The 14,833-nt window shown below is 44.4% G+C and overlaps 1 long non-coding RNA gene across 1 annotated transcript; it reads left to right on the top strand.

Annotated features, from left to right (window-relative positions):
* Positions 1-2,397: 2,397 nt before the first annotated feature.
* LOC138921172 (uncharacterized) lies at positions 2,398-14,457 on the top strand. The gene is made up of 3 exons (XR_011433519.1): positions 2,398-2,479; positions 8,799-8,997; positions 14,032-14,457. It is a non-coding gene; the product is annotated as an uncharacterized lncRNA (long non-coding RNA).
* The last annotated feature ends 376 nt before the right edge of the window (positions 14,458-14,833 follow it).

Here is a 14,833-nt window from a genome sequence, read left to right as displayed (position 1 = left end):
ATTAAATCAAGTTGATCAGTAAGCTGCTCAGTTTGTCTGTATCCTGCCTGATACGCCAGATCTATCTACCGTCAGCAGAAGAGCGGGGAACTCCAACTATCATAGAGGTTTTGCCTATTTCTCCTCGTAGTTCTAGGAGATTTTGCCTTGTGTGTTTTGATGCTCTGTTGTTAGGTGCATACGTGTTCACGATTGTTAGGTATTTATGGATAATTGACCTCTTTATTATTATGTAATACCCCTCTTTGCGACAATTTCCTTGTTCTGAAGTTGCCTCTGTCTGAAATTATATAGTTACTCCAGCTTTCTTTTCATTAGTGTTATTTTGATATATCTTTCTCCATCTCTTTACTTATAATCTCTCTGTGTCTTTATATTTAATATGAATTTCTTATAGACAACATATCTTTGGATCTTTTTCTTCAACCCACTACCACAATCTCTATCTTTAAATTGGTGTATTTAGACCATTCTCATTTAAAGTGATTATTGATGTAGTTGGATTAAGATCTACCATGCTTGTAACTAATTTCTACTTGTTGCATTTGTTCTTTTTCTTTCCTCTTCTTATTCTGCCTTTTCTGGTTTTAAGGGAGCATTTTATATGATTGAATTTCATCTCCTCTCTTAGCATATCAAATACACTCCTTTTTTTTTTTAAGATTGGCACCTGAGCTAACAACTGTTGTCGATCTTCTTTTTCCTTTCTTTCAATCCTTCTCCCAAAGCCCCCGAGTACATAGTTGTGCATTCTAGTTGTGAGTGCCTTAGGTTGTGCTATGTGGGACGCCCCTCAGCATGGCCTGATGAATGGTGTCATGTCCATGCCTGGGATCTGAACCCACAAAACCCTGGGTTGCCAAAGTGGAGCGCATGAACCTAACCACTTAGCCACAGGGCCAGCCCCTCAATTACACTCTTTTTAGAGGTTGTCAGAGAGTTTTCAATAATAGCTAAATATTTGATGACTGCCTTCAATAATACTGTACTGGTTTACATGCAGTGTGGTTATATTTCCAATTCCTCCTTCCCATCACTTATGGTATTGCTGTCATTCATTTTAATTATCCATATGCTGTAATCACCCAATGCATTGTTAGTATTTGATCAAATGGTTATCTTTTAGATAAATTAAGAATAGAAAACAGACTTTTACCCTCATTTGCTCCTCCTCTGATACTCTTCCTTTCTTTGTGTATATCCAAGTTTATGACCTATATCATTTTCCTTTTCCTTGAAAATATTTTTTAGCCTTTCTTGCAGAGCAGGTCTGCTGGCTACAAATTTCCTCAGTGTTGTTTTCTTGAGAAAGTAAATGAAATGCTATGAAAAAAATAACAGCTGCCACAGTAATAACTGGTTTGTACTTTTATAACAGTACAGTTTACAGAAGACTTTCCCTGACCTCCTTTCCCCCACAGAGCTGGTTGTCTTATCCTTGGTGGCCCATCCCCTACACTTTCTGTTTTGCATCTGTCCACAGTCTCCATAATTGCTGGCTTACATTGCTGTTTCTTCCAACAGACAGTGAGTCATTAGAGGCAGTGCCTATATCTGTTTAATTGTTTCATCTTTGTAAACTTGACACAATTTCTCAACATACGTATTTTTAATTAACAGAAAATTTTTAACACAGTTTTAGATTTATAGAAAAACTGAGCAGATAGCACATGGGGTTCCCATACGCTTTCATCCTCACACACTCTCCTCTATTATTAACATCTCGCGTTAGTGTGGTACTCGCTATAGTTAATGAATCAATATTGATATGTTGTTATTAAGTCATGTCCATAATTTACATTGCGGCTCACTCTTTGTGTTTTAAATTTCTCTGGGTTTTAACAAATGCATAATGTCTTGTGCCCGCCATCACGGTCTCATTCAGAAGGAGACTGTCCCACCACTTGTAAACCACCTGTGTGCCACCTCTTCACCGCTCGCTCTACCCTTCACCTTCTGGCCATCACTAAACTTTTGCTGTCTCCATAGTTTTGTCTTTCCCAGAATGCCACATAACTGAAATCATACAGTATGCAGCCTTTTCAGAGTGGCTTCTTCAAGTAGCAATGTACGTTTAGGGTTCTTCAATGTCTTTTCATACCTTGATAGCTCATTTTTTAAAAAATTGCTGAATAATATTCCGATGTATGGCTGTATCACAGTTTGTTTATCCATTTACCTATTGAAGGGCATCTTATTAGCTTCCAGTTTTTGGCAATTGGCAATTGCGGATAGAAGTACTATGAACAGTTATGTGAAGTTGTTGTAACTGTTTTTCAAGTCAAGGGTAAATACCAAGGAGCACATTTGCTGGATGATATGGTAAGAGCATGTTTAGCTTTGTAAGAAACTGCCAACTCTCTTCCAAAGTGACTGCACCATTTGTATTCCGACCAGCAATGAATGAGACTTCCTGCTGCTCCACATCCTTGCCAGCATTCGGCGTTGTCAGTGTTCTGGATTTCGGCCATTTTAATAGGTATGTATTGGTATTTCATTGTTGTTTAAATTTGTAATTCTATAATGACAAAGGATGTTGAAAATCTTTTTATTTGCCATCTGTATATGTTATTTGGTGAGATTTCTGTTCAGATCTTTTGTCCATATTAAAAAATTGGGTTGTTTTTTTCCTTATTATTGAGTTTTAATAATTTTGAGAAATTGAGTGCAACAATTTCTTCGTATAATTTAGATACAAGTTCTTCATCAGATATGTGTTTTTCAATAATCGTCTCTCAGTCTGTGCTTGCCTTTTCATTCTTTTAACAATATCTTTTGCAGAATAGGAGATTTTAATTTCAGTGAAATCTAATATCAATTCTTTCATGGATCATGCTTTTGGAGTTATATCTAAAATGTCATTTACAAACCACAGCTCACTTAAATTTTCCCCTATGCTAGCTTCTGGAAGTTTTAGTTTTAGGTCTATGATCCGTTTTGAGTTAGTTTTTCTGTGAGTGAAATAAGGTCAGTATCTACATTTGGTATTTTTGCTCAACACTATTTGTTGAAAAGACTATTAATTCTCCACTGAATTGCCTTTGCTCGTTTGTCAAAGATCAGTGGCCTGTATTTATGTGCGCCTATTTCTGGGCTCTCTGTTCCGCCCAATTGATCTATTTGTCTATTCCTTCTGTAATGCCATGCTCTCTTGATTGCTGTAGCTTCACAGTGTGCCTTGAAGTCAGGTAGCGTCGGTACTGCAATTTTGTTCTTCTTCAGTATTGGGTTGACTATTCTGGATCTTTGCTTTTCTGTATAAATTTAGAGTCAGTTTGTCCATATCCACAAGATAACATGTTAGAATTTTGATTGGGATTGCACTGGCTCTATAGGTCAAGTTGAGAAGAATTGACATCTTAACAATATTGAGTCCTATCCATGAAGATGGACCATCTCTTTATTTATTTTGATCTTCTTTGATTTCTTTCATTAGTTTTGTTTTCCTCATATAAATCATATACAGATTTTATCAGATTTATACATAATATTTCATTTTTTTGGTGCTAATGTAAGTTATACATGTTTTAAATTTCAAATTCCAATGATTCATTGCTCATATATAGGATAGAAATTTACTTTTATATACTAATCTTATATATATATATATTTTTAAAGATTGGCACCTGAGCTAACAACTGTTGCCAATCTTTTTTTTTGTTTTCTGCTTTATCTTCCCAAACCCCCTGTACATGGTTGTACAACTTAGTTGCAGGTCCTTCTAGTTGTGGGATGTGGGACGCCGCCTCAACGTGGCCTGACGAGCGGTGCCATGTCCACGCCCAGGATCCGAACCCTGGGCCGCCTCAGCAGAGCACACGAACTTAACCACTCCGCCATGGAGCCAGCCCCTAATCTTGTATTTTGAAACCTTGCTTTGTTGCTTGTTAATTCCAAGAAGTCATCCATGCTTGTTTGTGTGTGTGTGCATTCCTTTAGGATTTTCTACATAGACGATCATATTATCTGTAAACAAGGATTATTTGAATTCTTCTTTCTCACTCTGTAGAAATTTTATTTCTTTTTCTTGACTTATTACATTAGCTGGGACTTCCAGGACAATGTTGAATAGACGTGATGACAAACTAGATTTGATAACCAGGCAGGCATACAGTTGTTCATAATATTTCTTTGTTATCTTTTTAATGACCATGGGATCAGTAGTGATTATCCTTTCATTTCTGATATCGGTAATTTGTGACTGTCTTTATTTCTTCCTTGCCTGGCTAGTGGCTTATCACTTTTAGCAATCTTTTCAAAGAACCAGTTTTTAGTTTCATTGACTTTCTCTAGTGATTTCCTATTTTCAATTTCATTGATTTCTGCTCTAATTTTTATTATTCCTTTTTTTCCTGCTTACTTTAGATTTGATTTGGTCTTCTTTTCAGAGTTTCCTAGGATAGTAGCTTATTGATTTTCAAATTTCTTCTTTTCTAATACATGCATTCAGTGCTACAAATTTCCCTCTAAGCACTGCTTATGATCCATCCCACAAGTTTGATAAGTTATACTTTAATTTTCATTTAATTAAAAATATTTAAAAATTTCTCTTGAGATTTTTCCAAATAACACCCATGTGTTATTTAGCAGTGTGTTTTTTACTCCCCCAATATTTTGAGATTTTCCGGCTAACTTTCTCTTATTGATCTGAAGTTTAATTCCATTGTGGCATGCAAGAATATTTTCTATGATTTATATTTTTTTAAATTTCTTAAGGTGCATTTTATGGCCCAGATTGTCTATCTTGGTTAACGTGCCATGTGAGCTTGAGGAGAATACATATCCTGCTATTGTTGGATGAAGTATTCTATAAATGTCAACTAGATCCAGCTGATTGATAGTGCTGTTCATGTCAGCTGTGTCCTTACTGATTTTGTGTCTGCAGGATCCATCAGTTACTGACGGAGGGGTTGAAGTCTCCAACTCTAACGGATTTGCCCATTTCTCCTTGTACTTTGATCACATATTTTGACACTGTTGTTAGGTATATACACACTGAAGATTCTTATATATCTGTGGAGATTCATTATGTAACGCCTCTCTTTGTTCCTGATACTTTCTCCTTTTCTGAAGTCTGCTTTGTCTGAAATTAACATAACTACTTAAGCTTTCTTTTGATCAGTATTAGCATGACATATCTTTCTCCATCCCTTGACTGTTAATATATCTGTGTCTTTATATTTAAAATGGGCATCTTATATATAATACATAGTTGGGTCTTGTTTTCTTCTTTTTATCCACTCTAACAGGATCTGTCTTTTAATTCATATAATCAGACTATTCACACTTAAAGTGATTATTGGTATAGCTGGATTAACATCTGCCATGTTTGTAACTGTTTTCTACTTACTACATGTATCAATTGTTTCCATTTTTAAAAATCTTTTTCTGTTTTTCTACCTTCTCTGATTTTAATCAAGCATTTTATTGTTCCATTATCTGTCGTCTGTTAGCATATCAATTACGTTTCTTTTAAAAGTTTAGTAGTTTCAGTAGAGTTTGCAATATACATTTACAGCTAATCTAAGTCCACCTGCAAACAACACTGCACTGTCCCTTCACAGGTGCTGTAGCTTCCTTATAACAGAGCGTCCCGAATTCTCCTTCCCATTCCTGATAACGTTGCTGTTGTTCATTCTGTTTATTCATATTGTATAATCACCCAATATATTGTTGCTATTATTACTTGCAACGTTATCTATTAAACAAATTGAATAAGAAAAATAAAATATTTTTCTTTACCTGTATTCTTTCTCTGATGCTCTTCACTTCTTTGCTGATCTAAGTTTTTGACCTGTATAATTTTCCTTCCCTCTGAAGAATATCTTTTACCATTTCTTTAAGGGCACATCTACTCTTGACAAATTCCTTTAGTTTTTGTTTTTCTGAGATAGTATTTCTCCTTCACTTTTGAAAGATAATTGTGCTGAATACAGAAATCTAGTTTGGTCAGTTTTGCTTTCAACACTTTAAATATTAGACTCAGTCTCTTCTTACTTGCATGGCTTCTGATAAGAAGTCTAATGTAATTCTCATCCTTGTTCCTTGAAGAGTAAGGTTTGGTCCTATGGTTTCTTATAAGATTTTCCTTGCCTTTGGTTTCCTGCAGTTTGAATATGATGTGCCTATGTGCAGATTTTTGGTATTTATCTTGCTTGGTGTTCTCTGAACTTCCTGGTTCTGTGGCTTGGATCTGTTATTAATTTTGGAAAATTCTTAGCCATAATTACTTCAAATATTTTATATTCTCTAGCCTCTCTCTTTTTTATCTTTCTGGTATTATCGTTACACATAGGCAACTCCTTTTGTAATTGTTTCACAGTTCTTGGATATTCTGTTCCTTTATTCATACTTTTTTTCTCCTTGTATTTCAGTTTGTTTTTATTCATGCATCTTCAAGATCACTGATGCTTTGGCCATGTCTGGTCTACTTTGATGGCCCAGAAAGGCATTTCTTCATTTCTGTTAAAGTGTTTCTGATTTATATCAGCTCCCTTTGATTCTTTCTCAGTTTCTATCTCTTTCATTAAATTACCCTCTCTTCATGAATGTTGTCTCCTTTTTCCATTAGAGCCCTTCACATATTAATCATAGATATTTTACATTCCTGGTCTGACCAGCCCTATGCCAGTGCCACATCTGAGTCTCTTCTGATGCTGTGTCTCTTCAGACTGTGTTCTTCCTTGTCTTTTGGTGGGACTTTCAATGGTTTTCTTGAAAGTTGGAGACGACATATGTGGTAATGGGAACTGAGGCCAGCAGGCTCGTGGTGTGAGGTTCTGTGTCCCTCTGCTGGAGCTGGACCACGTCAGCACTGGCCAATGTGCCATGTGCTCCAGTGTCATTGTTTGTTGCTTGATCCATTCCTGTTGTCTTCATGTTTACCTAAGAACTCCTTCTTAACAGAGTGCATGTTTTGCAGCTCCTTCATTTGTAACCCTTGCTGTCATGTTGGAGCCCTGCTCGTGGGAAGTGCTCGGTGGTCTTATGATTAAATTTCAGTGTTTCTGGTGGGCCTGAGTTCTCAAGCTGTGACCTTTAAGGCACTTTTAGTCTTTTTTATTCTCCCCCTAGTGAGACAAGAAGGCTGGAGGTCAGATAAGGTTCTGGTAAGGCAGCTTCCATTGAGGGAAGGCTTTGTGACTAAGAACCGAGCCCTCTGGGTGTATGTGGTCATTGTCCCCTGCCCTTCCCTTATGATGAGCTTTTTTTGATCCTTAGATCTTTACTCTGAGACCCAGCTGGGGCTCCTGGATGTAAAATCTACAAAAAACTGGGCCCCCAGGACTATTTAATCCTCCGTCGAGTCCACACTCAGCCTCCAGAGTCCTCAATTGTGTTTAAGAATTCTACCAGGTCCTGGCTCCAGCTGCTTCTGCCCACAGTGAGCTGATACCTGACGTGGTTCTCTGCATCCTCTGTTGTCTCTCCAGCCTTCAGGGTGGCCGTTCACGTGGGACCTCATCCTCTGATGGAGCTAAGTTGTTGCTTTTCAGTTTGCTCATTTTTTTTTACTGTGAGGACAGGAGTGATCACCTGCAAGCTCTTTTCATGTTGGCGATGAAGCTGGAAATCTCTCAGCATGTTTTTAAAAGCACCACATGCAATTGCACAGCCCAGCAGGTGCCTCATCTCAGCCCTTAGGCAGGAGGAGAAAGATGCTCACAGCTGTTCCCAGCTTCCTTGCAGGTGACATGCCCTCCTTTCTACCTGGCCTGATGGAGGAATGGGGACAGACTGCCACGTACACAAGTAGAAAGTGGCATATCACATAAGCTGATCACAATATTGTTGTTGTTGAATCTTTCTCTAGGCTTAATTCTTTCCCAGTGATTCCTCAGCTGAGCCAAGCATCAGCCCTAATTAAAAGGCTGCAGGTTCTGTCTGGGCTGTGTCTGTAAGTGACCCAAGGGGTGTGATGGGAACTGGAAGGACCCAGGATTGCTCTGCAAGGTCAACCAGACTGGTTCAGCAGGTGGATGGCATGTGGGCATGAGAAGGAAGCCAGTGGCCGAGTGCTGTGACTTTGATCCACATAGCCAGGGGATGTAAAATGTGGTGCTGGCAGCCCAGAGGGCCTCAGGCAGGTCCCTTCCCTCAGCTTCTCATCACCTCCGTGCTCTCATATCCAGAGGTCCAGAGTGGCACAGACCTGAACCGGCCCTGCTGCAAGAGCCTCTGTGCAGGTGGCCTGCCCCCTCCTGCCCTCTACTCTGTTTGCACAGCAGCTAGGTGATCTTCAATAGGAAAGGCCAGATAACACTACTGACCCCACTCCAAACCTACAACAGCTGCCCATATCCATAAACCAAAGCCCAAGCCCATTCCCCTGGTTGATGGGCTTGACCTTCTGGTCCCCCCAGATGCCCTTCTGTGCTCGCCCACTGGATGGCCCCGTTCTAACCCCACGGCCTCTCTGCCTCTCCTCGAACTCTCCAAGTTCTTCCAGCCGGCGACATGGACCCTGGCTAGCCCTCTGCCCGGACAGCGTTCCCTCAGGCCTTTGTGACCTGGCTCCCTGGTCCACTGAGGCTTCTGCCTGCTGGTCCCTCTCCAGTGCTGTCTTCCCCGCCAGCCCACATGCAATGTCACCATCCTCACTGACCTGGTCCTGCTCAACCTCTCCTTGCTCTGCACCCGTCAGGCCCCACACAAAATGGGGGTGCAATCGCATTTATTACACATTCCAGAGGGCCCAGCAGAGCTTGAAACCCAGCACGGCGCCCTCCAGAGCCAGACTGTTGACTGCATGCATATTTCCTTGTTTTCTTATTTATTGTCTTTCTCTTTTCCTTCAGAAAATAAACCTCTGTCTGGCTCTCCTCTGTGCTCTCAGCACCTGAGGCAGTATCTGACCCACTCTCGGCCTCCAGAACATGCTTGTCCAGTAAATGAATGGCACTGGAAAGAGCCTCTGTCATTGGGGTGGCTGGAACTGCATGGAGGACAAGAGCCGGGGCTTCAGGTGGAATTCACAGGTCGGCAGCACTTCCGCAGGTATTTGCACACTCTTGTGGGCACAGAGGCAGCTGTCAGCCCCCAGCCCCTGCTGGGAGAAGGCTGGAGACAAGAGGCAAGATTCTGGGTGGGGTTAAGGGGGGAGAATGTTAAGCCAATACAAACCCCTTTTACATTTGCGGCTGTAAAACTTTATAGAGATTTCTCAACACACGACATGAATAATAACCAGGCTTTCTTTTCAGTAATTGCCAAAGCCCCAATGACCGTGAGGCCCTTTGCAAGCAGGCTAATCCCTGGGCGCCGGCCCCGGGCAGGAGGCCCCGGAGAAGGAGCCCAGTGTCCCGGCTGGTCTGGGAATCGGGCTGCAGCTTTCAGAGGGAGCCAGCTGGGGGTCCGCCCACCCTGCCCTCCGGGCAGGGGCGAGGCTGCTGGCTGGCCACCTGGCCTGGTCCACAGCAACCTCCAGCGGTAAGAATGAAATTGCTCTGGCCTGTTCCAGAACCTTCTCTTCCCCTGAGACTGACGTGGGGGTGGATCAAGATGATCTCATGCCCCATTTGAGGCTCCATTCCGATACCCATTGGCCGTGGGAGGTTGGCGAGCCCCTCCCAGCTCTGGGCTCGGTTCCTTCAGTTGTGGAAGGAGAGAGAGGACAGGGTCCCTCAGCCTGTGCAACTCAGTCCACACTGAGTGAGTGTGATCCCGGCTGGAGGCGGCATGGGGGCCCGGCTGAGCAGGAAGCTGGGGTCCAGGCGCAGAGGCTGAGGGCCGGTTCAGGGGCAGGGAGGTAGAACCAGAACCAGAACCAGGAGAGGAGATGCTCCCTCTTCTCCTCCCCTCTCCCCCCTCCTCCCCTCACCCAGCATATTAGACAGCTCCCTTAGAATTCCTCTAGGATCTGGGCTCACTATAAAAAGAGAGCAAATTAAAGAGTCTCGCTTTCGCTCCCTCATCCCACTTCCATTTTCAGTTCCCACAATGCCATAGGTTTTCTCTTGCCCAGCTCCCTCGCTCTGTGGCAGCCGATCACACAGGTAACAATTTGTGCCTGATATTCGGGTGCAGGCTCTCGAGTTCTGACCCTGGGCTGCAGGACTGGCACTCGTGCCCTACATCTACACAGGGCCCCTCCTGTGCCACCCCTGGCTGCAGCTCCCAGAGGCTTGGTCCTCCCCTGACAGCTGACGGAGCAGGGAAAGCAGGGCGTCAGCGAGGGGACAGACGTTCGGGATTCATGGGTGTCCTGACCACAGGCCAGGGCTTCTTCCATGGCCCACACCGACACGGCAGGCACCCTGCTTTCCATTGGCCTGGAGCTCACTGTATGTGTGCATTTGTATGCATGTGCCCTTGTGTATGTGTATGCATGCATGTTTGTGTGTATATGTGTGAGTGTATGTGTGTGAGTACATGTGTGTCTAGGTGTGGGGGCATGTATGTTTGTGCATGTGTACATATATGTGAGTGTGTGTGTGCATGCACGAACACATCTCAGTGGAGAAATGAGGGTCAGCCACACCTGGGAAGCACATCCCTGACTCGTTTCCTCACAGGAGAGCCTCCCACACTGAGAACCTGCCCCCTAATGAAACCCTCACCCTGTCTTTGTCCCAGCGCCTCCCCCACCCGCTCCTGGCATCCTCCAGCGCCCAGGGCCTGTGATCTCCCTCCCAGTGCTGACCCTCCATCCTGATCCTCTGGGTGGGTCCTCTCTGCCTTGCAAGTTTGCTCGTACAGCCTCACCTCTCTGCCACCTAAGGCTTCTCAAAACTGCAAGTCAGGGGGCATTTCTCTGAGGCCTCCCTGGAGCGGCCCCCATCCAGTCTGCCCTTCCATTGGGTCCACTGCACAGAAGCCTGTGAAGTCAACGACACACAGGCATAGGACCGGCTGTGGTCAGTCTTGTCATCCTAATTAGGCTGTAAGATCCTTGGTGACAGAGGCATGCCTCATGCTTCTAGGACCCCCAGCCCACACTGTGCGTGGAAAAGGCCCTCAGGCACACGGACTCTTCTGCTTGGCTGAGACTCAGGCAGGGCTGGAAGCCTGTCCATTCTCCCATGCTTCGTGCCATTTGTATTCCACATGGCCCCCAACTGGAGCAGTTCTCATGGTCAGACAGGGGTCATCTGGCCTCCCAGGCCCCTGGGCAGTGGCAGCATTTTGGTGTATGGAGGCTTTTACGCTCCACGGCCGGCCTGCTGAGTGCCCAGCCTGTCTCAGTGGACACGACCCTGGCAGGACCAGGCTCTTCACCTGAAAGAGGACCTGAGCATCGGGAAGATGCTGAGGGCTGGGCAGCTGGAGGCCCTCTAATGCATTTGCACCCTCTTATCACAGCCTCCTCACTCAAATGACAGAGCTGAGCCTCACGAATGTCCAGACCAGCTCTAGAGATTACCAGGTGAGTTTGCAGACGGCGGCCAGGTGCATAACTAAACACCCTCCCCCCGTTCCCAGTGTGCTTTGCACAATCAGGTCTCCTTTGGGGAGATCCTGAGTTCTTCCCCAGCTCTCCAGGTCAATCTGCACCCTGGGTTTCCTTAGCATCTTCAAGATGCTAATGGTGTGTGGCTACTCCAGGCCTCTGATCTGGGCGGCATTGGGCACGCCTCCCTCCACTCTGGCCTTGTCCTCACTTGTTGGCATCCAGTCCAACAAGATGCCTTGATTCCTTCTACTAGCAGCTGTAGACTTCACACAGGTGTGCTATCATACACACGCAATTTGGCAATTTGCGTTTGTACTCAATGTTATATGAAGAGCACTTTTTGTTTTATTACTCAGAGCTTCCCACAATGATTTTAAGTGCTGCGTAATAGCCCATCAAGTGGAGTCATCATAATTTACTTGCTCCCCTCCCCCATTAACATGCTCTTGTCTCTTGGCACATGTTCTAGAAAGACCCTCCTGGACCCTGCCCTGGACAGGATGGTTAGGGAGGGCCCAACCTGAAGTAGGGAGGCCAGTTGGAGGCTGCAGGAATGAGGGAGTCTTGGGTAGAGCATGTCTACGAACCTCCACTGCACATCATGTTGTAACTATTTCTCCTGCTCCCTGAGACTGTGAATGACTCAAAACCCAGGGCTTGGTCTCACTCACCTTTGTGCGGTGAGCACATCGCACAGGATCTGACTGCAGGAGGCATCAGTGAACACAGATTGAACACCGGGTGAGGGCGCACAGTCCAGGCAAAGAGGAGACAAAGAACCGTGAATCTGAAGACTAACGTGGCCGGAGGAGGCTTACTGAGGACCGCTCAGACTGCTGGGCACCTGCCTCAGGACAGAGGAGCACAGCTCTCCTCTGCGGCCTGGAGCAGAGCTGGCACCAAAGGGCAACAGCTTGAGTGGGACCAATCTTGGCTCCAATAAGGAAGCTTTTTGATCAAGAGGAGTTCCCATTGTTAATTCTGGTGGGAATGGCTGAACATGAGGGGCAGTTGCCCTGCCACTCTCTGGTTCCTGCCACTGCTTATTTTTCTTCACAGTCCTTGACACCTCCCACATATTATACATGTGCCTGTTTATCTAGTTTTGTGCGTCTTTCCTTGTAAAGGGCAAGAATTTCTTTTTCTCTAGTGAAACTCCAGTCACTTTAACTGTGTTGCATGCATTGGAGGCTGTCAAAAAATAAGTTCTAAAAGAACAGATGGATGGATGAATAGATGCATGTGTGGATGGATGAGTGGATGGGTGGATGGGTGGATGGATGGATGGTTGGATGGATGGGTAGGTGGATGAATGGATGGATGGGTGGGTGTTGTTGGACTAGACAGCCTCCAAGGTACCATCCAATGAGGCAATTTACCTGCCAAGATCTGCCTCCTTCACTGCATTTCTTGCTCAGCTTTTTGGCCTTGGGTAACTTGATGTGGCCACCTGGGCTTGCTTTGTCTCTGTGTTCTCCACATCCAGCCCTGTGGTTCAGAGCCTGATACTTTTCACTAGCTTTCTCCCTGAAATAGACATCTGTGCTCCCCTACCATGGTGCAAATGAGCAAAAGGGGCTGAGACCAGTGTTTGCCAAACTCTCCTCACATAGTAACAGGTGGAAAAGGAAAACAAAACCAAACACATCTTTGTCCAAACATATTTGGGAAAACGGCACCTTAGGTCCTACGCTTGGAGATTCAAAATGCTTAGTGTTTCTAAGGTTCTAAAATGTCCTATGTCAACCAGGTCAACTTGTGTAATGGGGGGTTTCCAAAATTAGTTGACCATGAGCTTTTCTGTTGTTAGGACTAAAAGATATCAGCTAGTGGGTCCAGTGTGGATTTGGGCATTAGGACAGAACTGGGCTGAAAGCTGGGGTCCATTTCTTTCTAGGAGACTGCTTAACCTCTCAGTATCTTCTTTTATGAGACAGGATAGGAATTCTGATCTTGCCGTGGGGACATAAAGAGTAAGGGAGACGACATAAAGCATGTAGCACGGTGCCTGGCATATATGCACTCAACAAATGATATACATTTATTAGTTATCATTTTTCATTGAGGTAAAATGCACACAACAAGTACAATTAGTGACATTTAGTACTTTCACGATGTTATATAACCATCACCACTATCCAGTTCCGCAACATTTCATCACCCCCAAAAGAATCCCCATACCCATTAGCAGTCATTCTCCATTCCCCTTGCCTAGCCCCTAGTCTAATTTCTGTCTAGGTAGATGAGTGGGTGGGTAGATGGATGGATGGATGGATGTGTGGATGGATGGATGGATGGGTGGATGGGGGGATGTATGGGTGGTTGGGTGGATGGATGCCACTAGTCTACTTTATATTTCTGTGGATTTGCCTCCTCTGGACCTTGCCTATCAAGGGAACCACACAATATGTGGACTTTTCTGTCTGGCTCATTTCACCGAGCATAATGTTGTCAAAGTTCATCCGTGTTTCAGCATGTGTCAGTGCTTCATTCTTTTTTACGGCTGAGGAAGTTTCCATTGTGTGAATGGACCATGTTTTACTTTTCCATCATCACTTAATGGACATCTGGATTGTTCCCGCTGTTTGGCTGTTGTGAATAACGCTGCCTTGAACAAATGTGGACACACTTTTGTTTAGTTGTTACAGCATCGTGAGGAGCATGAGTGCTCGTGAGCCTGCAGAAGAACTCTTCAGTCTAGACCCACTTTCTCCATCCTCACCAGCTCTAAATCTGTTCAATTTGGCACCGTGTCTACAGTTTCCCACACACAACATCTAAAAAGACCCCCAACCCAGAGGCACACGCCAGGAGCTACAGTGGGGCTGTGTTTCCTCTTTTGCTGTGATGTGCGACCTGCAGGTAAATTTCCCACCTGCCCCCGTTTTTTGTCTCTTCTATTCTCATTTGTTCTTGCCGCGTGCTTGCCAGAGAACCCCGGTAAAATCAGACTCATCGCAGGCCTTCGCCGAGGAGACTGGAGAGGCACTCCATCACCAGCCCATGACAGATGGAAAGGAGATAATTTCCTTCTCTGTGTTCTAATAAAGCATCCAGCCTCACAATATCTCTTTTATTTGTCAAAGAGCAGAACAATGGTGCCGCGTGTCACCCCTTTCATGCGAGATCCAGTCCACTTTGTCAGAGCCTGCAAGAGTCTCATTTTCCTTACCCACGCACGCTCCCCAATAAAATATTCCTGCTGCGTCACCTCCCCGGCTAGCAGCAGACTCCAATAGTGCTGCATGGAGCAGAAAGGAGGGCACTGCCAAATACACAAACCCGGCATGGCTACAGCATGAATAAGAAGCCACGTGGACAGAGAAAATCACCACCAGAATTGATCGTTCCCACTGCTTAAAGGACCAGCCATAAATAGCATCGCCCGTAGTCTCAGTTGGTTGGGGTCCTCTTAAGGAAATTACTCATTCTTTCTATAAA

Source organism: Equus caballus, chromosome 28 (genome assembly GCF_041296265.1).
Source record: "Equus caballus isolate H_3958 breed thoroughbred chromosome 28, TB-T2T, whole genome shotgun sequence".
In the NCBI taxonomy this organism is placed as follows: Eukaryota; Metazoa; Chordata; class Mammalia; order Perissodactyla; family Equidae; genus Equus; species Equus caballus.
This window is presented reverse-complemented; position numbering and strand designations above follow the sequence as displayed.